Here is a 26,304-nt window from a genome sequence, read left to right as displayed (position 1 = left end):
AATCAAAGAATGTAAGGACAAAAAAACACAAAAAACAAATAAAACCAATAAAGTGGTGTCCGCTTATCCTCTCCTGCTTGCAAGTTGAATCCCTTGGCCACCACACTGGTGTTAGGGTGATACAAGAATGTCATATGGTGGCCCACCCCATTTGTTTGAGGCAGGACTCCACGGTGTGGGAAGTCAATTACACCCGATTGACAGTAAGTCATTTCTCAGGGTAGGAACCTCACTGCAGCCCGGGGTTGCACCTTCACTTCAAACCACTTGGAGTATAGGTTCATGAGCACCAGAATGTATTTCTTTCTTTTCCATGACACATCTAATGGCCATAGCATGTCCAGTGCCACAAACCCCATGGCATGCTGGGTAGCTCAATAGGCATCAGCAGCTGCACACCCGTCCTCGGGATTGTGTCACTTTCCTGACACTGCCAGCACCCCTTCACGAGCCTCTCCACATCCTTGCCTACTCCCAGCCACCAATGATCTCTGTGAACTCTTTCTTTGGTCTTGGGCATCCTTAGGTGCCCTCCTAGCTCGCTTTCAAAGTGCTCAACCTGATCCCTAAATGGCAGGATGGCTCTTCTCCCCTTGCAGTGGAAGCCTGCATCTAGACACAGCTCTCCTCTCACCCTGCAGAACGGCTTCAGGAGTTCAGATACCCCTGATCTCATTTCACACCGCTTCTCGACTTGGGCTCTGAACTCACTTATCCTCCATTAGGGTGCTATCCCAATCCTCTTCACTGACTATCCAGCTCCCAACCTTGGCTTTCTGGCGGCCATATTAGAGAAGGGTGCTGCAAAGAAAGATTCCTATGAGAGGAGCAATCCCTCAGGCTGCAATGTCTTCTTGGGGAAAATCCTATATCAGCCCCGGTGTTGAAACTTTGGTAACGTTAAATCCTGCTATATTTTACAAATCAGTTGCTGTGTGTAGTAGACTGGCCATTGTAGCAATGAGCAGCCTCTCCCCACAAGTCTTACCGCTCCTGGGGAACCCCCAAGTAAGTGGGAAACGTGGAAGGACTATATTCTGGCAATCCGCGGACCTTCATGCAGTATTCAAAGGATTGATGCACTGGTGGGATTCCAAGGAAGGTGCCCACTTAAGAGATTTCTGGAAATTGGGACAAATGTGCATTGGGGGAGGGGCCCACACTCAGGTTTTTCCCATTTTTAACCAGTATCCCCCAACCCGCAACACTCTTTGCCGACTACTCGTTAGGTTTTTATTTTCGCATTTGTTAATGTTGCCCATTTATATTTTGTGGGGTTATCATGTACCTTAAAATGCTAATCAGTAACATGCTGTTGAATAAGTTGTTAGCCCATCTGTACAGGTCTGTGCACATTTGTTAATGTTACTGATTTTTGAGTTTTGGTGCATCGTGTGCCTTATTATGCAAATCAGTAACATTCTGTGGGGATAACACCTGCACACTAGTTATTCATCTCTTTAACTAGACCTGCATCTGCAAGCTGTAAGGGGCAACCGCTTCATGTAGATGCCCAATGTGTACGTGCAAGGCCATTTAAATATGCACGTGGCACAGAATTTCTGAGGTCCTCAGTAAAGTGATGGTGGCATGTGGTGTCCTGTATGTACATCACTTCAAATGTTATATATTTTTTTAAAACATATTTTAAAAAAGAAGCAAAAGAAATGCCTCATACCCGGGCATCTAACCATTTTAAAAATGGATGAGCCACAGAGACTCCCAGATTATTAAAGATAAGAAGTTTATTAATGCTGGGTGGATTTCAGACAGGGTAGGAAACAAATCATGACTATTGAAAGCAATTAAAGGGGGTCTTGAGGGAGAAATGGACGAAGCGCATGCTAAAATAGGCATGAGCAGAACTAGAGGTGCTGAAACTGAAGATGGTTCAGGGGATTTCATTGATGCAACATTTAAATTTGGATAAGCCTTAATAAACTGTTTGACAGAGTTGGGGGCGGGTGGCACAAATTAGAAATATTCAGTGTTGCTACAATCTGGCTGTACATGTAATTCCAACCTCACAATCCATGGCAGATACATGACGTTTTTGATAGACAAGCAAAAATACCTCACAACTTTTGGGCACGCGTTTTTAGGAATGCTTCTTTCTTTAATGTCTTAAAAGCATGCATACATATAATCCACGCAAAGAAAAACAAAAGAAAGATGGATGCTATAATACTAGCAGACTCATGTTTCACCTAGTCAATAGCTCCATCAGGGTTTCGCCTCTTTCATTGAAAATGGGGAGGTCCAGAAAACCTGATCGACTTTTTGAAACACAAATGTTTCAACACAAAATCAATTTCACTTCATATCCCTGATCACCCATGATTGTGTGTCTCGTCTTTGTTTAACTGGTTTCCGTTTGGCACTCTCCCAGCCTCTGACCGAGCTACTAATTTAGAACAAGAACGCGCCAACGACGTATTCCTGCTTTTGCAAATTGCGAGGCACATGCCCTTCCATTGGCAATCTGCTTTATGAAGCCACTGGCGAGAATGGTATAGATTTCTTTTCATCGTGTAACTAGAAGCCGGTAAGAGTAAACCAGGCAAAACATATGCTTAGGTGAGCGAAGGTTTTGTTTTTCCTGGGGTAAAGGAGAGTAGGTGTGCCTTTCCATTCACGCGCATTCTCTCAACGGAGCCCTACTCATCTGATCCGTGTGCCTTGCAGCCACGCGCCATGCCCTGCACCCATGCTCCCTTCCACACCTGCTGTCTGGCACAGGTCACCTGTCAAACGTAAACAGTTGAGAGGGGCTTCTCTTTCGCGCTATCCTCCTTTTGTAACAAAACAATACTTACCTCAAATGTCAAGACCCACAGTTTCGGAGCCACAATACAAAGTTGTACAACTTTAAAAAGTGAGTGACATATTGGGCAGTGAAACAGCTGTCGTACGTGTTACGTCATTAATCAGGTATCGGGATATATTAAGACCGTCAATGATTCTTAATTTACAAGTAATCTCCCCTGGCATATCGATAACATGGCGAGCAAAGCCTGAAAGTCTCTCACAGCACTAAAGCACTTCAAAGCCCATTTTGAAGAATAAAGCAGTGGCCTTGGTTTATGGGGGGAGGTGCGGTCATGCACTACATTTCTAGCTATATTTTCATTCAGTTTATGTGGTCTTACATAGAAGCCAATTAGGGGAGAACGAGCTTTGATTTATGCCCCTTTAAAAAAGCACATGTCCCAAAGAAACTAATGTACAGTTTTTCAAGCATAACATGAGATGCTTGCAGTTTGTAGATGACTTCCTGTTATTTCAGTGTATGTTTTGGTTGGAAGGGAAGCATACTCTTTCACAGTATACAGCATGCGCCCTTGCTTGTCAAACGAATGCATCAATAAACAAAACACAAACACATTTGGTCTCTGCTTCAAGCAGGGCCGTCTGTGCATAGACGATGATAAGGTGCTGAGTGTTTTCATCCCCTTACAAGCCCGCCCCACGGATGCACTGTTCCTACACGTTTTCTCAAAAAATAATTCCTACCCAGAGGCTCAGAACCCCTGAGACAAATTCAGCACCATAAGGAGGACGGACATGCCATTGGGGCAGCCTGCAGGGTCACTATGGGAAACCCCTATCTTGGCCACTACACTAGAGTCCTTTTTAGACACGCTCCACACCTTAAGGAGGACCAGTGTGTCCTTGTGCAGATTGTAAGGTCTCTCCGTGTACACCCTATCACAGGCACTACACCAGAGTCCTACTCAGACTAACTCAGCATCATAAGCAAGATGGCCGTTGTGGCAGCCTGCAGGTTCACTCTGGGAATACCCTAACTTGTGCACTCACCAGAGTCCTTCTTAGACAAGCTACACCCCTTAAGGAGGACCAGCATGTCCTTGTGGCACACTGTAGTGTCTCTCTGGGAACACCCTATCTTTGGCACTACACCATAGTCCTCCTCAGGCTAACTCAATGCCATACGGAAGACGTACATGCCGTTGTGGCAGCCTGCAGGGTCACTCTGGGAATGCCCTCATTTGGGCACTACACCAGAGTCCTTCTTAGACAAGCTCCACCCCTTAAGGAGGACCAGTGTGTCCTTGTGGCAGCCTGCAGCATCACTGTGGGAACGACCTAGTTTGGAAGTGCAGGTCTTCCCAACCTGCACTTAGAACTTGGAGTTGGCAAAGAGGGAACCAGCTCTATTGAGGTGCAAATAAACTGGTGTGCCTTTCGGTTGCTTTGTGCAGCCGCATTATGTTAACCCTGCCCCTGTTATACATTGCAATACTGAGTGCATATGTAGAGAGAGTCAGCAATTAATACGTAGCCCAGTTCAAGAAGGGTAATATGCTCTTCTGCTAGGAAAAGTAGGCACCCTCTTTTCAGGGTCTCTAACAGCCGGAAAGGTCCTGATTAGGGGGCTTCCAGCGTTCATACTGACTTCTCTCATGTGTACCCCTACTGTACTATTTTTATTTTTTTATTTTTTATTTTTAAAATGATGTTTGGGTTCCAAACTTATCATTTGTATTGGTTATTTTAGAGCCTTGTCATCTTTCTATTCTTAGTCCTTCTTTTAGGTTCTGGATGTAGAATTTTATTTTACATTTCTTTTATTGGTGACATGATGGCTATCCAAAATTTCATTATTGTAAAAATTAATGACTTGTCATGGCCGCACAGGATTTAAGACCATCTTTCATTGGTGTCCATATGGTTTTACTGCAATTCTGAAGAAATCCCTGAAAAGGGCAATTTTCTCAGTCAAGGCTGTGCATACCATCGCTAAATGGAATAGTGTTTCGAGCGTATTTTCTTGGTTACAGAACCAACAATTTTGGTTCAGTATGTTGGTCTGATTTGTTAGTATAAGATAGTCTTTTGTTGGAAGAATATTTAGGCGAAATTGTAAGTACAGACCCCAGATCTTTTGGTCGGAAAAATAAACTAAATACTCTGGAAGTTCGTTTAGTGCTCTTGTTTCAATTTCGTATCTCAAGTGCCACTTGTATTGTGTTTGTTGAGCTATTGTTTTTGTCCAGTCTTTTTTTAGATTTTCCGTTTCGCGTATTGAGGTCTTTGTATTAGCATTTCTGTAGGGATCTCTTCCAGTTGCATCAATTTCTCGACCTGTGTTATCCAATGATTTAGCGCTGTAACATTCATCTCATTGTGTAAGGCTAATTCAAACCAGATTCTCGGCATTGGAACATTTTTGGACAGCACCAGGGTTTTTCTCCAAAAGATCGCCTCGTAGGATTGCCAGATGTGATGTTGGTTTATTAGAGTTTTGGACGCGTAACTCAAGATTGGGATGACTTTTTGTCTGAAGAGGGCAATGATTGGTTTTACTGAAAATTTCCAAATTTACAGTGAAATAATCTGCCTTGACGTGCCAGGGATTGATCCTTTGTTTTCAAGTGCTCTTTCCATTCATCTTCATTTCCCTGATGGATTTATCATGGCACGTAGATATTTCATGGTTTTTTCCAATTCGATTGGTTTGCCGCCCAAGGTAGCTCTTGGTATTCTTTCTTTTCGTTTTTTTCGATTTGTTAGCATCATGAATTTTGATTTGGAGCTGTTAATTGTAATTAATTCGCTTCCATGGAAATTTCCAATGTATCTAGGCTGACTTGGAGGCCTGTCATTGTTTTATCTAACAAAATGATATTGTCAGCATAAATCAACATTTGTATAGGTTCTGCATTTATCTTTAGCGGATTTGTCGCTGAGGATAGGATCTGGTCTACGAAATCTGAAGTGAACAGGTTGTATAAGGTGGCTGCCAATGGACACCCTTGTTGTTGTCCGTTCCAGGTGGTTATTAGGCTCGACACTTTCGTTAGTATGACTCGAATAGCAGTGTTCGAATAAAGTTGTTTGATTGGTTCAAGGATGGCTTCTGGACAATTCCATGATGTAAGTTTTGCCCATAATTTTTGCCGACTTACGGAGTCAAACGCTAACTTTAGATCAATAAATGCAGCATATACTTGTTTAAGATAATCAGGTTGATGTTTGTTCCCACCTTTGGAACAAATCCAGTGCTATCAGCCTGCCATTTGCGGTTGCCCATATGTTGAGGTTTTTCAAGAGAAAGGAAACAAACAGATTTCCTAATGGAACCAAAAGGGCGATAGGTCGGTAGTTAATTGGATTATTCCTATCACCCCGTTTGAAAATAGAAATAAGGGTTGCAGCTCTCCAGGTCGTAGGGATTTGTTTAGTTTGTTTTATCAAGAGGAGTAACTGTACAAATAAGGTGGCCACTCTTCTGGAGCTCATTTTAAGTTGGCATTTGACAAGCCATCGGGTCCGAGCGCTCTTAAAGTTTTCAGTTGTGTAATTCTTTTGGTGATTTCATCAAGATCCCAATTTAGGTTCCACAAACCCTCCATATTTACTTTGTGTGGACGGTGTGTAAGGCCTCTCTTTGTAGAGGTCTGTAAAGTGCCATACCCAGGCCTGTTCTTCCACTTCTTGAATCATATTGTCTGCGGTCTCGGTAGTGTGTTTCAAGAGGGACCATAGTTGCCATGTGATTCTTTGGTTCAGAGCTCCCAGAATTGCCTCTGCGTCAGTTTGGTGTAGCAATGCTTGGGCTGATTTAAGTCAGTTTGTATAGTTAGATTTTTCTTTTTTAAATTCTTGTTTGATCGCTCCGGTCTTCTGTTTCTTTATTGTACAAATTATTTTCTTTAAATATTTTTTTCCTCTGATTAATTTCTTTGTTAAAATAATGCTTGATGAATGAAGACGACCAAGAACATGAGGTAGAGGAAGTGCCTACCTCTAGCAGCCAGAGATAATCATGGATGTGGCAGTTCTTTACCACTTCTGGGAATGTACCAAAGGCTAAAGCTACCAAAGTGAAATGCACTCAATCATAGAATACCGTGACAGTACTCCTACGGGACCACCTCCATGCACCATCACGCCAAATCTATCCACCGCAATGTTCTCAGAAAGGTTGTTCCTTTCTCCTCACGTAGTAGGCTGTCTTCCTCCACCTCATCTTCCTCAACCAATACTGTAACCACACAGCCTACTTCTGTGGGACACAAAATCTGAGTAGCTACCTTGCAAGCAATAAAAGAGGCTTTTGATCCATATCTTTCGAAGACAACAGTTCTCTGTGTATACTGAAACACACCACTCTGCAGGGGGAAGCAATTTCAAAGTGCGTTGGAAGCTGTAATCAAGGAGCATGATAAACATGCGGCTTGGCCCCGAAAGCATGCTTTTGTAAATTTGGAGTAAATCAGTCGTTTTCTTTAAAACAGGCTAGAAGCAGGTATAAGAAAATGTGTGATATCTGGGTTTGGTCCGTGGACCCACTTCCCTGTTTGGTCTGCGGACAGGCTTGCGATTGGCCCAGAGGCTGATGCGATATCCGCAAACATCAGACATGCACGCTGATTGGATGGTGAAAAGCGTGAGGTGCGTCAGATTATTGGGAAATGCCCACCATGTTGGATCCGCGGACAGATCGATGGGGAAAAAGTCTGGAAAACACATTGCTGGGCATTTGGTGGTGGAAAGAAGAGCTTGACAGGTGGGGAGTGGATAAAAGATGATATGTGGCTGTTTTTATAGGTTGAAATGGGCCAGGCAGGTGTCGTAGCGGTCCGCAGACACTGCAGTAATTTGCAGGCAGCGCTGTGAACGGACATCTTGGGAAAGACATTTGGGGGTATTTGATGGCTGAAAGAGGGCGTAGAAATGGTAGGGAAGTTGAATGAAGGTAATGTAGAGCTGAAAAAGGTGATATGATATGATAGGTTATTTATAACACACTTAATACCCAGAGGTTTCTAAGCGCCGACCAGGGTTTCAAACCTGTGTTGATCCACGTCGTCTTGCTTCCAAGGTGAGCACCTTGCCACTGAGCTATGCTCCTGAGATGAAAAAAGGGTTTGTAGTGCTGCCGGGCCCGTAGTCAATTTTGGTGTCCGCGGACATCACTTCGATTGTAATGGGGGTGGGGTGAGTTTTATTTGTTGACCGTGTATGATACGTACTTGTTATACAGTTAATTGTGTGGTGGTCAGTGGCCAGATTCTGGGGGACTTGGCTACAGGCTATGTCCCCCAGAATATGTGCATTGGTTAAAATCACCAAAGTAGTAATATGTGTATTGTAATTATAGGTAATGTAATAGGAATACAGCTAGAATCACCATAGTAGGAATATGTGTACAGTAATTGTACATATTGTAGTGGGAGTACAAAGTGTTTGTAATATGGAAGAATGATGTAATTGAATTGAATGCAGTACTTATGATTGTAGTACAATTGACGATAGTGCTCACAGAATATGGAGTTGATTAAGATTGCTGTGGCTACTTTCTGTGGAAAGAAAAGTACAATTGGTTAAGCATGATAGTTCAAAAGCTGAAGTGGTATATACATTTTCCTTTTTAGACCCTCATTAACAGTACATTTTAAGTACTATGTTTGCTAAAACATTATTGTATGACACACTGCTGTTGTTTTCACTTTATATAAACATTGGGAAAACAATCTGTACTGGATTAAAAAAACTGATTACAGTTATGTGAGTGTAAGGGTGATAGTATGTTTGTCTGAAGTATGTTGTAATTGAGAGAACGCTTGAAATAGTTAGATACCTGTTGTCGTACTGTAACTGCATTAGAGGTTAGAAGATGTTTTGCCATATAACAATTCAGATAGCATATTTGAAGTGCTTTGCAATGAAGGATGTTTTTGAAGTAGTTGGATACCTGTTGGTGTATTCTAACTAGATGGACTTTGCAAAGTGTTTTTGCAGTATTAAGGATGTCGTTAGATACCTGCTGGCGTATTATAAAGGATAATTGTGCTAAAGTTTAGTGACTACATTTGGGTTGTAGGTATATTAAGTAGGCATTTGTTAAATTTGCTGGTAACCTATATTTTGGGGTAAGAGAGGTATCATTACATTCAACCCAATTACTTTTTTTCCACATAAGAAGTGTAGTGCCCTGAAGTAGTTGTGGCACCAGCGTGTTATATTATACCTACTGTTGTGAAGGTTTTCTTTCCAAGATATACTTTCCCGTGTGTGAAGCCTGTAAGCTTACAGTTATTTTTGGTATCACCTGCATTGTACCTTCGAAGCATTAGTATGACATTTTGGCTTTGTGAGTTTATTTGTATGGTGGAACAATTGTCTGAAGGCATAATGTGCCATGATTTGCATTCTGAAGAAGCTGGTGAATGGAATGGATTCACAATTTGGTATGGATACATATACAAATCATTCATTAGTTATGCGGTCTTGGGAAACATGGTTGCAGAGAGTCCATGTATGTTTCCACATGTATGAAATCTGGAAGATTTCATTTATAGGGATGTTTTTGGTTTCCAGTACTTGTGGTAAGTACATTAGGCATTCTTGTGGATCTTCTTATCTGTTTATCGTGAATTTGACCATTCCTGCAGTGTATTCCAATTCTTACCTTATACCTAAGACACTAAGTGTCGGATTATTTGTGACATTTCTGTGAAGGATGAGCATTTGCAAACACAGCTACTCTGAGCTGTTAATAAATGTTGCGAACAATTGGTGGCAATTGAAAGAGAAGATTCATTGTCACATTAGCATAACAATTTACTCCAGTTGTGTTTGTGAATTTAAATGGACCATAGAGTTCTGTTTGTGGATGCTTATACGGGCTTGCAGATGTGTGTGGAGAAGAGACATGTGTGTCTTTCTTTTCTTATGGATGTGAACTTGATAGTTTTATGGTTGTATTGTTTGATGCAGGAGGTGGTCATTTTTAGTGGTACTGTTGGGAACTCTGCTTTAGGTTCTGTTTCTATTATTTGTCTTATAAAAGGTTTCTCTTTTTGAGGTACAGGGTACTTATTTAGATGCGTATGTGTAGCCTGTTGTATTCTAGGATGCAAGGAATGTCAGCATTGACATTCCTTGCATCAAAGTTAACTAGGAATAGACCATTGAGTGTATGCAGACGTGAAAGTGCTACGTAACTCATACCTTCTTTAAAGACTATGCTGCCAATGTCAATCAATGCTTGATCTAGGGTTAGACCTTGTGATTTGTGAATTGTGACAGAATATGCAAGTGACAGAGAAAATTGCTCTCTGCGTACGGACATGTCTTTGAAAAGAAGAAAACATCCTATTGTTCAGCAAATTTGTTTAACCTCTTCAAGTTTGTCAAAGTGGATATTGACTAATTGAATGTTGCTGTCATTCGTATATGTTTGGAAGCCTATAACTGTACCAATTGTTCCATTGACTAAGTGTTCTGTCTTGATGGTCGTGCAGATATATGGAACCTCCATCCCCAAGTACCACACAGGAAGAAGTGAAACCACTGCCCATGCAATCTTTGAGGCCACAGGTGTAGAGTGTTGTCAGCCTGGAAGCGGAACGCCGGAAGAACCCCCTGTCGACTGCAAGGCAAGGAATGGTTATGTTACACACAATGGCAATGAGAAGTACTTAACAGTGACAAAGGATTAGTACCAGGTGCTTACCTAATTGAGGCACAGGGGCAGTCTGAGTAGAAAAGTGAAGCGGGAGCTTCCGAATAGCCGGTGGCAGCAGCAGGCTGATAAAGGTCTTGGTAGCACTCTGGGAAAACAACTAAGCCAATGTGCAAAGCAACGTTGTTGATCCTTAAGCAGTCCAGTCCACAATCCAAGGTCGAGAGCCAAGAGAAATGCCAGAGCCGAGGGAGTCCGATTCCAGTGTCCAGTAAACAAAGCCAGAGGTCGAATTCCAAAAGACAAGAAAATACGACTGAATCCAAAGGGAAATAACAAGAGGCAGTCTGTGAAACGGTTTGTGGTCGTGAATAGCTAGAAGTCCAAGAAATAACCAAACGCCAAACAGTCCTCCGAAGAAGCAGCTGTGAAGCATTTCTTCCGCATTTCCCCGATCCATTTGAATGCGAGTAAGATCACATGATGCTGGTCACGCGACCGCGAGCTGCGTGTCACGTGTCCCGCGATGTAAACAGAGAATGTTTCCTGACCACATGACACGGGGAACTCTGAGTGCCCACGTAGTGCCGATAACCCTGGGGAAATCGCCACGGCAGGTGCCAATGGAGGAAAGGCTGCAAGGATCCTGGTTTACCAGCTGGGAATCCCCACTTCCGGGCGAGCCGCTGCCGTCAGATACGTGAGTGGGAACGGGGAATGCAAGGGACTTGGTGGGAGGTGGATGTGGGACCGGACATGACACTAAGCCTTGTTCTATGCCAAGGTTATGTTTTCGAATTACTCTGCCGTTAAAACACAAAGTTAATATTTTCCCTAATCTGGCTGTGTTGGAGATACATTTATCTCAGCTATTTTGTTATGCTGTTGCTTGTTGACACATAGGAAGTGTCATGCCGTGCACTTCTATTTTGTCAGTGGAGCCGATATGCAGTATAGGTTGCATTTCCTTTTTCAACATTGTTTTGTTGAATTGACTACAGCTTGCAAGAGTTGGCATAAAGGACATACATTTTAGAATTTGTTCGTTAATTGATCCATGACATCAGGAGCAGATTTGTTTTGCCCATATAGCCCATGGATTAGTCTACTATTGAAGATGGATTTTGCATCTTTAGTAAGTAGCCCATTTCTAATGCCTTCTAAAATGTTAGCATATGTGAGGTCTGCAGTCTGGCACATGTTTTGAGTTAGTCCTGTGTAGTGATTTACATTACCAATGCTGCCGAGAGCAATACAACATTTTTTGTGTCCTAATATTTAGAAAATAGGTTGCCCTTTCACTGCCGTTAACTGTAGGAGGTCTATGAAAACATTAACATGTTTTCCTCCAAACATTTCCTCGTACTTGGTTTTTAGGACTTCTTACATTCTGAGATGAATTAAAGCCAACATGAGGTTGAACACCATGCTTACTTCATCTATCAGGAGCATTTTCATTTGTTTTAGAATTCTGCGCACCTCAGTTGCAGCTTCTATTGATAATTTGTAGTATTCCAATTTGTTTTCGTGTTCTATGGGGAGGAGTCGTAATCCATGTAAAGTGACACCACTTATGTTGTAAGCAGCCGAAAGGAGGTGGTTTGTTAAGTGCTGTAGAAATTTGCAGATTATTTTAATTAGGAGTGTTTTGCCAGAGCCAGCTTCACCACTTACATACAGGAGCAGAGGTTTAGGATTTTGACAGGTAAATGTTTTACTTTAATGTTTAAAACCATGCTCAATTTCCTGAGTCACTTCCAGATAAATGGCGTGTTGTTCATCGTTTAGCTGAGATGAAGGATTGACATGTTTTCCTCAGATGGTTTATATTGATACATGGTATTTTCTACCTCAGCCATGGCTATTTCTGCTTCCTTTAGAATGAGTGGTTCTCCAAATGGTTCTGGCTTCCTGTAAGGGAAGGTTGACTGCCCTCAGGAGTGTCTTTTTGTAGTTGAACTTCAATTTCATCCTCTTGTTGGCGTTCATTGTCCAACATTTCTTCTTACTGGTTGAAATTGTCATTTGTTATACTGCTTTCACTTGCTTTAAATGCAGCTTCAAATGAGTCTTAGTCACCTAATAAGTATTTTTCTTTTCTCCAAGGTTTAAAAGGTTGGACTAGGGCCATGTAATACAGTTCTTTATGTTGTGGAGTTTTAAATGATAACTTTACATGATTAATTAGACTGAGTTTAGTTTGCTTCACTAGGCTTCCTTCACAAGTTGAAACTGAATATTTGACAGTTGTCTCCTTTGGTGTGACATTGTTTTTGTAGGTGTAGTTTTGGGTAATGTCATAGAGACACATGTTTTCCAAAGTATTACTTCTGTTTGGGTAGTAGGTGTCAAGTAAATCATTTTCTAAAATATCCTGGCTGTTGGGATCATTTGTGGCTATTGTTTCTATCCCTTGGTAGGTTTTTAGTATTCTTTTTCAGGATGAGGCTGGTCCTAGGTTTAGCCGGACAATGTGCTCAGATTTGCCATATAAGGCTGTACCTGTTAAACGGTCTGCAGCTTTCTAGGAACCGCATTCACTATGGCAGAGCATTTTTATACTGAAGCTGTACAATTTGTGTGATAGTGTTTTGTCAGATGCTATGTCATCCCAGAGGTTCTTTAGCTCTGTTTTCCCATCTACTGAGGCTGTGATATATCTTGCAACTGTATTGGAATTGTATGCAATGTATTGTATGTCTATGTTTGCATTTCACAAGAGGGCAATAATTGCATTGTAATCATTGATGCACTTGGATGCTCTGTCCCTTCTAATGTTGTATGTATTTGTAGGGGATATGCCTTTTATGCTGTGTCTAACAGAAGACATTAAGCTATTTACTTGTCCTTCTTTAACACTCGTCTAGGGAAGCCAAAGCAACATTTGGTATAGTATTTCCGTTTGCTTTTATATCTACATAAGTAGTATTTGCCACATTTATGTTTTTGGAAGCATAACACTTGTGTTTGTAGGTCACTAGATGTGGTTTCTGAAGGGATGTCACAGGTAATGTATTTTTCAATAAATTGTAAAACAGTGGTGTCACTATCATGGGCAAATCTTGGAGCATCTTTTATCCACAAAAGCTTGTGGATGTGAGGTGCTCCTCTGAATTGATATTCTTTTCTCCAAAAGAAGGGTTGCACTTCTACGAGCAGAGGGTTAGTTTTATTGCAGATAAAGTGCAGGATGGCAATGAAGTGATGGTGAAAGTACCTTGAAACATTTACAGGGTCAAGAGAACAGAGTTCTCCTGGTTTTTTATGTCTATTCCATCTTTATTTTGATTTGTAGTGCGTACAAAGTCGTGCAAGTCATCCCATGCATACTCTGCACAACCTAAAGTAACACACCATGTGGGCAGGCCTAGGTTCCTTAGCATACAACCTAAATCAGTGTGACATCAGAACCAATATTATTTTGTACCACGCATGTTTGCCTAGAGATTTGTTATATTTGACTGCAGAACTTCATCTTTGTCTTTTATTTTTTGAAGCAGTTGGGTAGCGGATAAGTTTGCAAAGTTAGAGCCTGTTTTTAATGTGTGGTCAACTCCATAACAGAGTTGCTAGTTCACTTTCGAAGAGGAGGTGGAAAATGTATTCAACATTTTGCCTGAATCTGGGTTCTTCAGAATATATTCGTAAAGAGTGATATTCTGATGCAGTAATTTGTGTGGACCTTTCATCATATCTTCCTTTTCCTGTAGGAAAGACTAGAAGAAAATAACACACACTTCTACACTTTTTTCCCATATCATCATTAGGGATCCTTGGGCTAGATGTATTTGATATGTTTCTTATGCATCATCAATTGAGTCTTTGGAGTGCAGTGGGTGAATGGTATACTGGTCTAAAATTTTGGCTGCTCTAACATGATCTACACGTTCAAATTGGCCAGTTTCTGGTGACTGTTGGAAAAGGTAGGTTGTTTCTTTTAAGTTTTCCTCTATGTTTATATCTTTATAATATTGTATTTTTAATAGATATTGTAGGGCTTGTCTAACTTTGCTTAAGTTGACTAGTTGTTGCCAAATTTGTCTTTTGTTGGCACACCATTAACTAGTATAATCAAAGATTGATCTATTGGCCACTGCAGTCCTAGATTTTCAACATTTTCTTTTAGGTCCAATGGTAAATATGCTACTTTGCCACGTATGCCCTTTAGCAGCTCGGATGGAGGTGATTTGGCTGATCTTGGTTGAAGGCTTATTATTGAAATGGGTGCACTGTTTGTATTATATTGCTCTCATACAAGTTTAGCCGTGGGAGAGCTTTTGGAAGTGAGAAGTTATTAGTGATAGCACATGATGACATTTGGTTATTGTCAAGCTTTGTGTTGCAGTACGTGCACACTTTTGACGGGTTAGTTATTTTGTATTTACCTTCTGCTGTTAGCTATAAAGCTAATTGGAACCATGGGGATTCATTTTCATCTATTTTGTAAGCTAGATCTGTTACTTTTCTGCTCTTTTTAAAAAAACGTTCTGCGGCAACAGACACATATTTGGTCTGTTATTTAAGCAGATTTGTTTTGAAACATAGCTTTTTTTGTGTTGTCTTTATTATGTTGTTGGTGCTTGTCAGGTTTTTGGTAATGTTTTCTGAAGGTACAGCATTCTGAAGTTACTTTCAGTTCCAAAGTATTTACATTGGTTGTGCCCTATTTATTGAAGGAGGTCTTTGTTCCATGGCGGAGACATGTAGGAGAATGTTATTTAAATTCTGCAGTTCTAGAGCAGGACTTTGCATAATACAGTCGATGCACAAGAATCCATATAGTGGAATGGTGTGTTGCTACCATTTTGATGTGGTGGAAAGTGCTTTTGTACCCAGTTCCTACAATGCAGGCTAATGTATGACCTAGCAGACCAGTGTGGCTGTGCACTGGACAGGAGTCTATGGTTTGTAAACGTTTTACTTTTCTCTTTTAATTTTACATAGAGATTGAGGAATTGCTGTAAAGATTTAAAGGATTGTTGGCGTACATTACACATTGATCAGCATGTCCATTTGTACACTGGATGGTTTGTTTGGGTCATCGGAGCATTTGGTTCAAAGTTTGTTGGGGATTTTTTTCTATCAGGGTTTCTTTTTCCATAATGGTTTGATTCACCATTTCGTACTAGCGACCACTATTGTCTATGGCAATTGTTTTTTCTTGATCTTGTTTATAAGCTTCTTTATTGAAGTATGGTTCTGTGCTGCTTGTGTGCATCCATTCACCATCACATAAGTTTAAAATGGTCTCTATATTGACACAACACATATTTAGAAGTACTTGTTGTAATTTATTGATTGGTTTCATTCTGTTTCAAATCAATATAAAACAATTTTCTCTTTAGTAGAAAAGTGCTGTCGATTAGTGCTTGTAGGATTACTCTCCTGCGGTAGTTTTTAAGGGAAGATTGTGACTTTTCAGGTGTTTCGATAAGATTGTAAAGAACTATACAGACACGGGGCATGAGCGGGGGTGGGGCCAACAGGAGAGAGACACGGGGCATGAGCGGGGGGTGTGGAGAACAGGAGACACACACGGGGCATGAGCCAGGGGGTGGGGAGCAACAGGAGATAGACACGGGGCATGAGCGGGGGGTGGGGGCGAACAGGAAACAGACACGGGGCATGAGCAGGGGGTGGGGAGAACAGGAGACAGACACGGGGCATGAGCAGGGACGTGGGGAGCAACAGGAGACAGACAAGGCACATGAGGGGAACAGGAGACAGATAAGGGGCATGAGCGGGGGGTGAGGAGAACAGGAGACAGACACGGGGCATGAGTGGGGGGTGGGGGAAGGGGAGAGAGACACACGGGGCTAGAGCGGGGGTGGGGGAGGGAGAGAGACACATGGGGCACGAGCGGGGGTGGGCATGAGGGAGAGAGACACACGGGGCATGAGCAGGGGGTGGGCGGGAGTTCGAGAGACACATGGGGCATGATCAGGGGTGGGCGGGAGGGAGAGAGACACACGGGGCATAAGCGGGGGGTGGGCGGGAGGGAGAGAGACACACGGGGCATGATGAGGGGGTGGACGGGAGGGGGAGACACACACGGGGCATGAGCGGGGGGTGGGCGGGAGGGGGGGAGACACACGGGCATGAGTGGGGGGTGGGTTGGAGGGGAAGAGACAGGGCATGAGCGGGGGGTGGGCGGGAGGGGGAAAGACACACGGGGCATGAGCGGGGGGTGGGCGGGAGGGGGAGAGACACACGGGGCATGAGCGGGGGGTGGGCGGGAGGGGGAGAGACACACGGGGCATGAGTGGGGGGTGGGCGGGAGGGGGAGAGACACGAGGCATGAGCGGGGGGTGGGGGGAAGGGGAGAGACACGGGGCATGAGCAGGGGTGGGCGGGAGGGGGTGAGACACACGGGCATGGGGGGTGAGGGGGAGAGAGAGACACACGGGGCATGAGCGGGGGGTGGGCGGGAGGGGGAGAGACACACAGGGGCATGAGCAGGGGTGGGGGGAGGGAGAGAGAGACACACGGGGCATGAGCGGAGGTGGGGGGAGGGAGAGAGAGACACACGGGGCATGAGCAGGGGGTGGGGGCAACAGGAGACAGACACGGGGCATGAGCAGGGGGTGGGGGGCAACAGGAGAGACACAGGACATGAGCGGGGAGTGGGGGGAACAGGAGACAGACACAGGGCATGAGTGGGGGGTTGGGGGAACAGGAGACAGACACGGGGCATGAGCGGGGGGTGGTGAGAACAGACACGGGGCATGAGCGGGGGTGGAGAGAACAGACACGGGGCATGAGCGAGGGGGTGGGGAGCAACATGAGACAGACACGGGGCATGAGCGGGGGTGGGGAGCACAGGAGACAGACACGGGGCATGAGCGGGGGGTGGTGGCGAACAAGAGAGAGACACGGGGCATGAGCGGGTGGGGGGGGAACAGGAGACAGACACGGGGCATGAGCGGGAAAGAAGGGAGACACGGGGAATTAGCAGGGGGTGGGCGGCGGGAGGGGTAGACACACGGGGCATGAGCGGGGGGTGGGCGGCGGGAGGGAGAGACACACGGGGCATGAGTGGGGAGTGGGCGGCGGGAGGGAGAGACACACTGGGCATGAGCAGGGGGTGGGCGGCAGGTGGGGAGAGACACACGGGACATGAGCGGGGGGTGGGCAGCGGGTGGGGAGAGACACACAACATGAGGGGGGGTGGGCGGCGGGTGGGGAGAGACACACGGACATGAGCGGGGGTTGCACCGGGTGGGGAGAGACACACAGACATGAGCGGGGGGTGGGCAGAAGGGGAGAGACAAACGGACATGAGCGGGGGGTGGGAGAGACACACAGGGGGTGGGAGAGACACATGGGGCATGAGCGGGGGGTGGGTGGGAGAGACGAGCGGGGCACGAGCGGGGGATGAGCGGGGGATGAGCGGGGGGTGGGCGGGAGGGAGAAAGACACACGGACATGAGCGGGGGGTGGGCGGGAGGGAGAAAGACACACGGACATGAGCGGAAGGTGGGCGGGAGGGAGAAAGACACACAGACATGAGCGGGGGGTGGGCGGGAGGGCGAAAGACACACAGACATGAGCGGGGTTGGGCGAGAGGGAGAAAGACACACGGACATGAGCGGGCGGTGGGCGGGAGGGAGAAAGACACATGGACCTGAGCGGGGGGTGGGTGGGAGGGAGAAAGACACACGGCGTTCATGTGCAGGCAGCAGATCCCGCTCCTCGGCCCTCCGCTGGCCACTGTGTGCCGATGGCATGAGCGGGGGGCTGGAGGAAAAGGGAAGACATGGCGCATGAGTGGGGGTGACAAGAAGGACACACTGGGCATGAGCGGGGGGTGGTAGGAACAGGAGAAAGACACGGGCATGAGCGGGGGTGGGGGACTTACTGTGCAGGCGGGAAACAAAGCCTCTCATGTGAGGAACAAAGATGGCGGGCGTCTCTGAAGCCAGACGCACTGCACACTTTCGTCGCATCCAATGATAGAGCACCTCAGATGTCTGCGGTCATCACGCATATTAACTGGAGGGACAGCCTAACTGGCGGAACCTAAGGCTGAGGTAACAATATATCACATACAGGGGTAGCCGCCTGACGATAATTAACGCATACTTTTAATGCTGTATGCCATTATTCAAAACACAAGGGGATTAGTTGGTGCTTGCAAAGGTCACCACTATTCTGAACTCGTGTCAAAGTCTAAAGGATCCCAACAGGGAAAGGGGTTCCATGCACATTCATTCGTACATGTAGACACAAAATGTGTACATGGTGTAAGTTTATTACAACAATTATATTCACCAGGGTTTAATCAAGCTATAAAAAATGGATGCTTTCAAGAACAATCAAGTAACATTTTCTAGGAACAAAATCCCTAAAGACCTTCTGCAGCAAAAAGTTTACAGAAGTGTAGGTCGTTCCCATATATTTATATTCCATCAAAACATCACATTAGTTGTAGACTGATGAGTATAAATGCAAATAGAAAAAACAAACAATTAAATGCAAAAGAAAACATAAAATTAATTTACAAAAGTTAAGTGCAGTGAGGTATGGTGATAGACTGTAGTAAAGCAAAAACATATCTAATGGGCGCTTTTCTCTAGTGGAAGCGCAAACATATAGAAAAGGTGCTTGTCCTTATAGAATCAGGGCAAAACCTATATGTATCTAGATATTAGTCTATTAGCTATAGGTAACCAATCCTTGGAAGAAGGACACACGGGGCATGAGCGGGGGGGTGGGAGGAACAGGAGAAAGACACGGGCATGAGCAGGGGTGGGGGACTTACTGTGCAGGCGGGATACAAAGCCTCTCATGCGAAGAACAAAGATGGCGGGCGTCTCTGAAGCCAGACGCACTGCACTCTTTCACTGCATCCAATGATAGAGCACCTCAGATGTCTGCGGTCATCACGCAGGCTGCTTGCCCAATCACCGTCCTGTCTGCGGAGCGAACAGGGAAGTGTGTCCGCGAAGCGAACACAGATATCACAAATTTTTTTCACTTACATTTTTGTCATTTTTTTAAAAAAGTACTGGATGGATTGACACCAAATAAAGCAAAGCACTGTTTCGGGACCAAGCCGCCGCTCCTGCCGCAAATTTGGTGTAAATCCGTCCAGCGGTTGGGCTTTGAGTCTATGTCTATTGGAAAAAATGTTTTGGGACCCCCCTATAACTTTGCCCCCCCTGGACAAATCCTCACCAAACTTTGCAAACAAATTCAGAGTGACCCAAATACTTTTTTTGCAAAGTTCGGTGAGGATTCGTCCAGGGAGAGTGAAGTTATAAGCCGCCCAAAAAGTGCTCTTCCTATGGAAACAGCAACATAACCATAACTACATGGCCACTACTGTGGCCATGATATATATATATATATATATATATATATATATATATATATATATTTCTTTTGTGAAAGAGTGCAAGAAAACATTTTTTTAAATATAAGCATACCTGTACTATATTTTGTTAGATGCCGATGTTGCTGAATCTGGAAATAGAAATATTGGCCAGTTGCACAGTTGTTTTTGATGCAGATGTCTTTTATTAACAGGAGATATGTACTCAGAGTTCAGTGTGCATAAGAACTGTTGAAGAGAGATAACAGGGTTAGGTTTAGAGGTTTTGGACGTGATAGGTGGATTTATGTGTGACTCTTTGAAAGCAGCCAATATGTGAGTGTTAAGAACATGAAAGTGGAAAGGGTAGATGGGCTGCCTTCTGCAACAGGTCTGCAGGTTCCACGGTAGTCTGCGGACGGCACGTGCCACATCCGGGTATTTTGTGGATCCCTGCCATGGAAGGGGGACTGTGGGGAGTAGCCAATTAGGTTTGCTGGGTGTGGCTTACAGGAAGAGAGGGTAGTAGGAGTTTTGTTTGCAGGATTTGTGAGAGCAGTGGTAAAGGCTATGGCAATGTCTTTGAGAAGGCAAACTGTGTGGATTCCGGGGGACTGTTCAATTCAGTCATTGAAGAGATATGCTGATAATCATGGCATCCTTGAAAATATTGGATTGGAAGAAGTGGAAATTTCCTAGAATGTAGTTTGTGGCTCAAATTGGTCACGCTTGGTTTCATTCTGTGAGAGTATGACAGTGTGTCCAGATATTGATATCGGGGGACCAGCCAATCAGGTTTACTTGGTGTGGTATACAGGAAGAGAGTGTAGCAGGAGTTATATTACTAGGAGTTGCGAGAGGAGTGAAAATGGCCATGGCAATGTCTTTCAGCAGGCAGAGTGTTTGGATTTTGGGGGATTCTTGGGTGCACTATGTGAAGGTGTATGCTGAGCATTGTGGGATAGCCAAAAATCTTGGATTTCCTGAATTGGAAGTGTTCTGGTATGGAGTGCATGGCATGAAGTGGATGGACTTGCTCCCATTTTGTGCAAATATGGTTCTTTTGAAGCGTCTGGACAATATTATTATTCATTGTGGTGGGAACGGTTTGTGGAAGGTGACTGGAATCTCATTGCAGTTTGCAATGAAGGAGACAATGGGAAAGTTGAAGGAAATGTTCCCTAATTCCAAAATATTTTTTTCCCGAATTGCTCAGAGACAGATGTGGATGCATTCCAGTTCATTTGGTCTGCAAATGGAAAAAGCGAGGTGCAACGTCAATAAAGCTGTGTGTGCGTTTGTTTGCGATGTTGGCATGCAATTGTTCCATAATGAGAACATCACATTTGATAGGGCCAACATTTTTCAGTGAGATTGAGTCCATCTAACTGATGTGGGTAATCAGATTTTGGTGGAAAACATAAAAAATGCTTTGAAGCAGTTTCTGTGAAAGGGAGAAAAAATTATGAAAACCAATAAAACATTTTCTTTCTTCAGTTTGTACAAGAAAAAAAAATACATAAAGGCCAGAAATCCCCAAAAACGGTTCTGTTTAGAGCCACAATTGCAATGATCACAACTGTCCCACGCTCAGAATTTTGTGCATGTCCGCGGACTACCACGCCGTTCACGAACTATGCGAGTTGCGCTGGGGCCTGGAATTCTTTTACTCACTTCTATTTCTTTTACTGTGAAAGGTGGCTCCTAAAGGAAACTTTTTCTTGTATTTTTTCAATTTTATATTTTTTGGGCATTTTTACTCAGGAGAGGCAAGGTAGGGGAGAGAAGGGGCACCAACCACGGGGATCAAAGGGCAGGTGAAGAGAGGAAGATGTTGGGCGGGCCTTGATCAGGTAGGTGGCAGTGTTTCTCATGCTCCTTGACAGCAGCCACAAAAGCATTCCAAAACTGCTCACATCTACAGATTGGTGCTTCACAGTACATGGATAGCACTGTGACCCTTGAAAGGTAAGAGTCAACAGTATTTTGCATGGCCTGCAAAGCTGCCTCTGGGATCCTCTGCCCCTAAGGAGTATCCTTTGTGTTGACCGGAGCAGATGAAGATGATGAGATGGAGGAGTCAACCTGGTCTTACCTGAGAAAGGTATTGCCTTTCTCAGATGACTTTGGTGTGCCGATTTGGTGTGGCGCCTGATGGAAGTAGTCCTGTAGGAATACAAGCCAGGTTTCCCACAACTGAGTACAACTTTGCACTGAGTGCATCGAACCTTGCTTGCATGTGCCTTTGGGACATTTCCAAATGGTGGTGAAAAGTTGCGACACAGAGGACTCACTCTGAGAACTGGTGACGGGGACTTCCTCCACTTCATCCACCCATGTTTCCCTCTTGAGGTCTTCCAGGTTGTTGAGGTGGTGGTGGGGGCAGAGGGTGCTTAGGAAGCAAGGATGGCTATAGGAGATGCCATTGCAGCAGGTTTTAGAGATTTCCAAAGCAGGTGTTCTCCAGATGATCTCTCCTGGACAGCCAGATTGAGAATGAGGAAAAGTAATGTTTGGGCCCCCTTTAGAGGAACTGTCCATGGACAGTTCTGGTGTTCGGGGACTACCAAGTCGAAAATAGGCACTGGAAAGCTGCCAGATCAACGTAGAATGGCCTGCAAGCTGTGCAAGTGTAACGTTTCTGCTTGAAACATCCTAGCTTGGCTGAAAAAGCACTTTTAAACTATCTGCGGTCTCAGACACCATTCGGGGACGGCACTGTCATGCCGCACGGGCGGGTCACATGACGACATCCTCGGACATCCGCGACCTGATTTACGTCCCCGGACCCCATGCACACAGGTAATTACAGCACGCATGCGCTGGACATCCGTAGAACAGGTGTGGTGTCCGCGGACCAATCAAAAGTGCATCATTCAGAAACTGACATGTCTGGACATTCCGGACAGTCTCATGGTCTGTAGACTCATAATGGGACTTTTGGAAAACAAGGGCATACCACGCAACAATAAAGAGTACATTTGTAGTGCAAAAGAAATATGTATTTAAGAAAGGGATGGGGTATCGGAATGGGAAACATAAATGGGAGAATTAGGCATTTGTGTAGAATAATCATGAATGGAGGAAGGGACTGAGGTTTCATCAAATCATCTTTGAATAAAATGTTCAGAATTGGATGGGGATGACTGCTGGGGACAAGGTGTACAAGGTGCAAGTGGGACAGAGAAAAGAAACATTTTTAATCAGGTGGTTTTTGACGTATTGTACAGGTTCATTGACATCATTACTTAGTTTATCCAATTTTGTTGACAATTTTTTGATTTGAGTATTTACATCCTGGGATACAACATCTGTTTGGGATACAACATCTGTTTCTGATTCTAGGGGTTGTAAATGATGAAAGTGGGGTGTGCAAAATACATTATTTGTTGACAGTAAAATATATATTTCTTAACATTGGAAGTATTATTGTCGTTCATTTCATCTTTTGTGAAGTTCTCTTCCAACCATTCAAGTGTGTTTAACATTTCTGTGAGAGGAAAACAGGGCTTATGTTTCATCACATATGTTTATGTAATGAAAGCCAATATAAGAGAAATAAATGCAATGTACTTACTATTTAGTGAGAATATCTTGTCCAGTAAGCACCCACTGTTTCTTAATCTGTATCCAGAGTTGTACTGAGGAGATTATATGAAGTGGTTTGTGATTGGTGCATTCCATTGCAATGTGTCTTACATTAAAACAAATGTATTTTAAAACTTGAGTATTTGTAAAAAAAAAAAGGTATACTTGCATGTTAGAAACATTAGTTGTGATTTTGGGTATTTCTCTTTGTACGATGATGCCTATATCTTTTTTGGGTCTCCCATATCACTTTGCGCCTTTCAAATGCCGTCCGATGCCCGCGGACTCCATATCCGCCACATTGGGAGGGGGGGCAGTAAAATATAAGGGACTTGTAGCAAAGTAAAGGTGCTCTAGGAAAGACCTATGACATTCATTTAAAAAACCGTGTTAAAGGGACATTATGGTTAAGTTACATTAACAAAAACCAATGAAATTCACTGAAAAAAACTTTGTTAAAAGGGACGTTATGGTTACAAGTAAAACCGAAAAACCTCAGAAATTCGCCAGTTATGGTAAGCTAAGCAACCATAACCCGCGCCACCACTGTGCACTGCTAAGACTAACAACCAGAGCATCAAATATAACATCACAAATATAGCCTCTTTAAATGCATATACAGCGCAGAGTTCTGCACTCATGCATGTGCAGCAATCCTATATTTCCCTTAGTGATAACTAAGCCCACATGTCCAAAACAGAATCACACATAATTAATTTTTCCACAGCTTCTATGCTTCCAGCGTTCTGTATCTGTGCCTCTATTTTGAAAGGGGTTGGTCGGTTTACATGGAGAATACAAGGATATGTGTTGTTTAATTAGCCGTTTCACGGTTATTGTGTTTGTAAGTTTATTCTGTTGGTTTTTCTTCATTCAAAAGTTTATTATAATTGATTATTTATAACAGTTAATACCCAGAGGTTTCTAAGCGCAGACCCATGGATCTAACCCGTATTCCTCTGCATTGTCTTGCTTGCAAGGTGAGCGTGTTATCCCTGAGCTATCCTCCAAGATGCAAGTTAGACATAACTGAACATAACCATGAAGAGCAAACAGTTTTGAAGGCAGGCATCAGTAGGACTCTCTTCTGAAATACTTAACTAAACGTTTATAAACCAGAATGGAAAGATTCAATATGAGTAGCTATTTGCGATGACGTTCACCCCAACAGCGAGGAAGACTAATACAAGTTCATATAGGGCACCAAGAACCAGTGAGTGTAGAACTTTAGTCAATGAGGGACAGGTTGTTTTTTGGGGTATATAGGCAAGGTGCAAAGCAGGTTGTGGCGTGCTATTTATCCTGTTGAGCTGAGAAGCAACCAGCCTTTTTTAGACAGCTTGGGGTGAAAGGGCTCCTTCGGAAGGCGAAAAATATGCTTATTTGATCAGTTGTGTCCAGGTCTGAGCTGAGAAGGGAAAAAAAGATGGGCGCAACTCAATGGGATGTCACAGAATTCCCCCTTTCTCACCTGGGAGTGATCCTTGCAGGATTTCTTGGGCGGTGTCTTCTTACGCACGGACCTGGTCTTGTATAAGCCCGCGCGAGCCTCTTCTGGCTCCAGCGTGCGTTCAGAGCTCCAGGATTCAGACACTCTGGGATCCAGGAACGAATAAGGTAAGCACACAGCACACGAGTCCGGGAAAAAAGGAGGAAGGAAGAGGATAATGGGAATGGAATTAGGAGGTCCAGGAACAAGGACAGCAGTGTAGCGAACTACGGAGCACACGTCTAGTTGCTGCTTGCAGTAGCATTGAGACGCGCGGGCCCGCAGTTGCGCGGCCTATTTGTAAATACGCTACGTCTGAGGTAAGGACAAGGAAGATGTTGCACGTTAGACGGCCATGTTGGGAGTATCAAGGAGTGCAAGCCCCGTTGTGACAAGGACCATGAGTTCCAAAAGGGGCGTGTTCTGTGGATCATGACAGCATGCCCCCTCCGAAGACTCATTCCACCGGGTTTGCCCAGGTGTATGAGATGATATCTTCTGAGCAATCGAGGGTTATTCAGCTTAGAAGCTGGTTCCCTGGTTCTTTCACTCAGAGGATATCCTTTCCATTCAACCAGATATTGAAGCTGACCCCGTTTATACCTGGAATCGCATATTCGGAACACTTCATATTCCACTTGGTCATCCACCACCACCGGAGGGGGTCTGCAAGATTTCCGGGAAGATCGGATGTAGGGTTTTAATAAAGAAGTGTGAAAAACTGGGTGAATCTTCTTCCAGAAGTCGCATAGCTTGAATCGGTATGAGCAGGATTTATGATTTCCTTGACGGGAAATGGACCATAGTACCGGGGGGCCAGTTTGTTTGGCCGTAAGTGTCGGGGTAGTAGCTTCGAGGACAACCAGACTTGATCACCAACTGCATATGAAGGCCCTGGTCTTCTTTTAGAATCAGCATTTTGTTTAGTTTGTATTCTGGCCTTCTCTAAGTGTTCCTTGGCTTCCTTGTGTACATTGATGAGTGTTTCCATCCACAAGTCAACAGTAGGAACAGGTGTGGGATGTGGAAGAACAGAGGGTAATACTGATGGATGGAATCCTTGACTGCAATAAAAGGGGCTGGTGTTGATTGCCGAATGATCAGAATTGTTGTACGCAAACTCAGCCACGGTATTAGGAGCGACCTTTCGTCCTGAACCTTAGTGGCGAAACAGCGAAGGTATTGTTCCAGGTTCTGGTTTACACGTTCCGTAGCTCCATTGGTTTGTGGATGATAACCTGATGAGAGAGCGCGTTGGATTCCCAGAATGCGACAGAGATGTTTCCAGAATTGTGAGACGTATTGAGGTCCTCAGTCTGATATGATCTTGGAAGGAAGTCCATGTAGGCGGAAAATGTGTTCCAGGAAGATTCCAGCTAGCTCTGATGAGGATGGTAGTTTATGCAGAGGTGTAAAGTGAGCCATGTGAGTGAACAAGTCAATGGTAACCATGATAGTCGTGTATCCCCTGGAAGGTGG

At 44.2% G+C, this 26,304-nt stretch overlaps 1 protein-coding gene across 2 annotated transcripts in view; it reads right to left on the bottom strand.

The window, feature by feature from the left end:
• HS1BP3 (HCLS1 binding protein 3) overlaps window positions 1-26,304 on the bottom strand; it is a 693,029-nt gene that overhangs the window by 3,749 nt on the left and 662,976 nt on the right. The gene's annotated exons all lie outside the window — the stretch shown is intronic.

Source organism: Ambystoma mexicanum, chromosome 4p, assembly GCF_040938575.1.
Source record: "Ambystoma mexicanum isolate Mex_15411 chromosome 4p, UKY_AmexF1_1, whole genome shotgun sequence".
NCBI classification, from domain to species: domain Eukaryota; kingdom Metazoa; phylum Chordata; class Amphibia; order Caudata; family Ambystomatidae; genus Ambystoma; species Ambystoma mexicanum.
The sequence above is the reverse complement of the archived record's forward strand: the minus strand, read 5'-3'. Positions and strand labels throughout refer to the sequence as shown.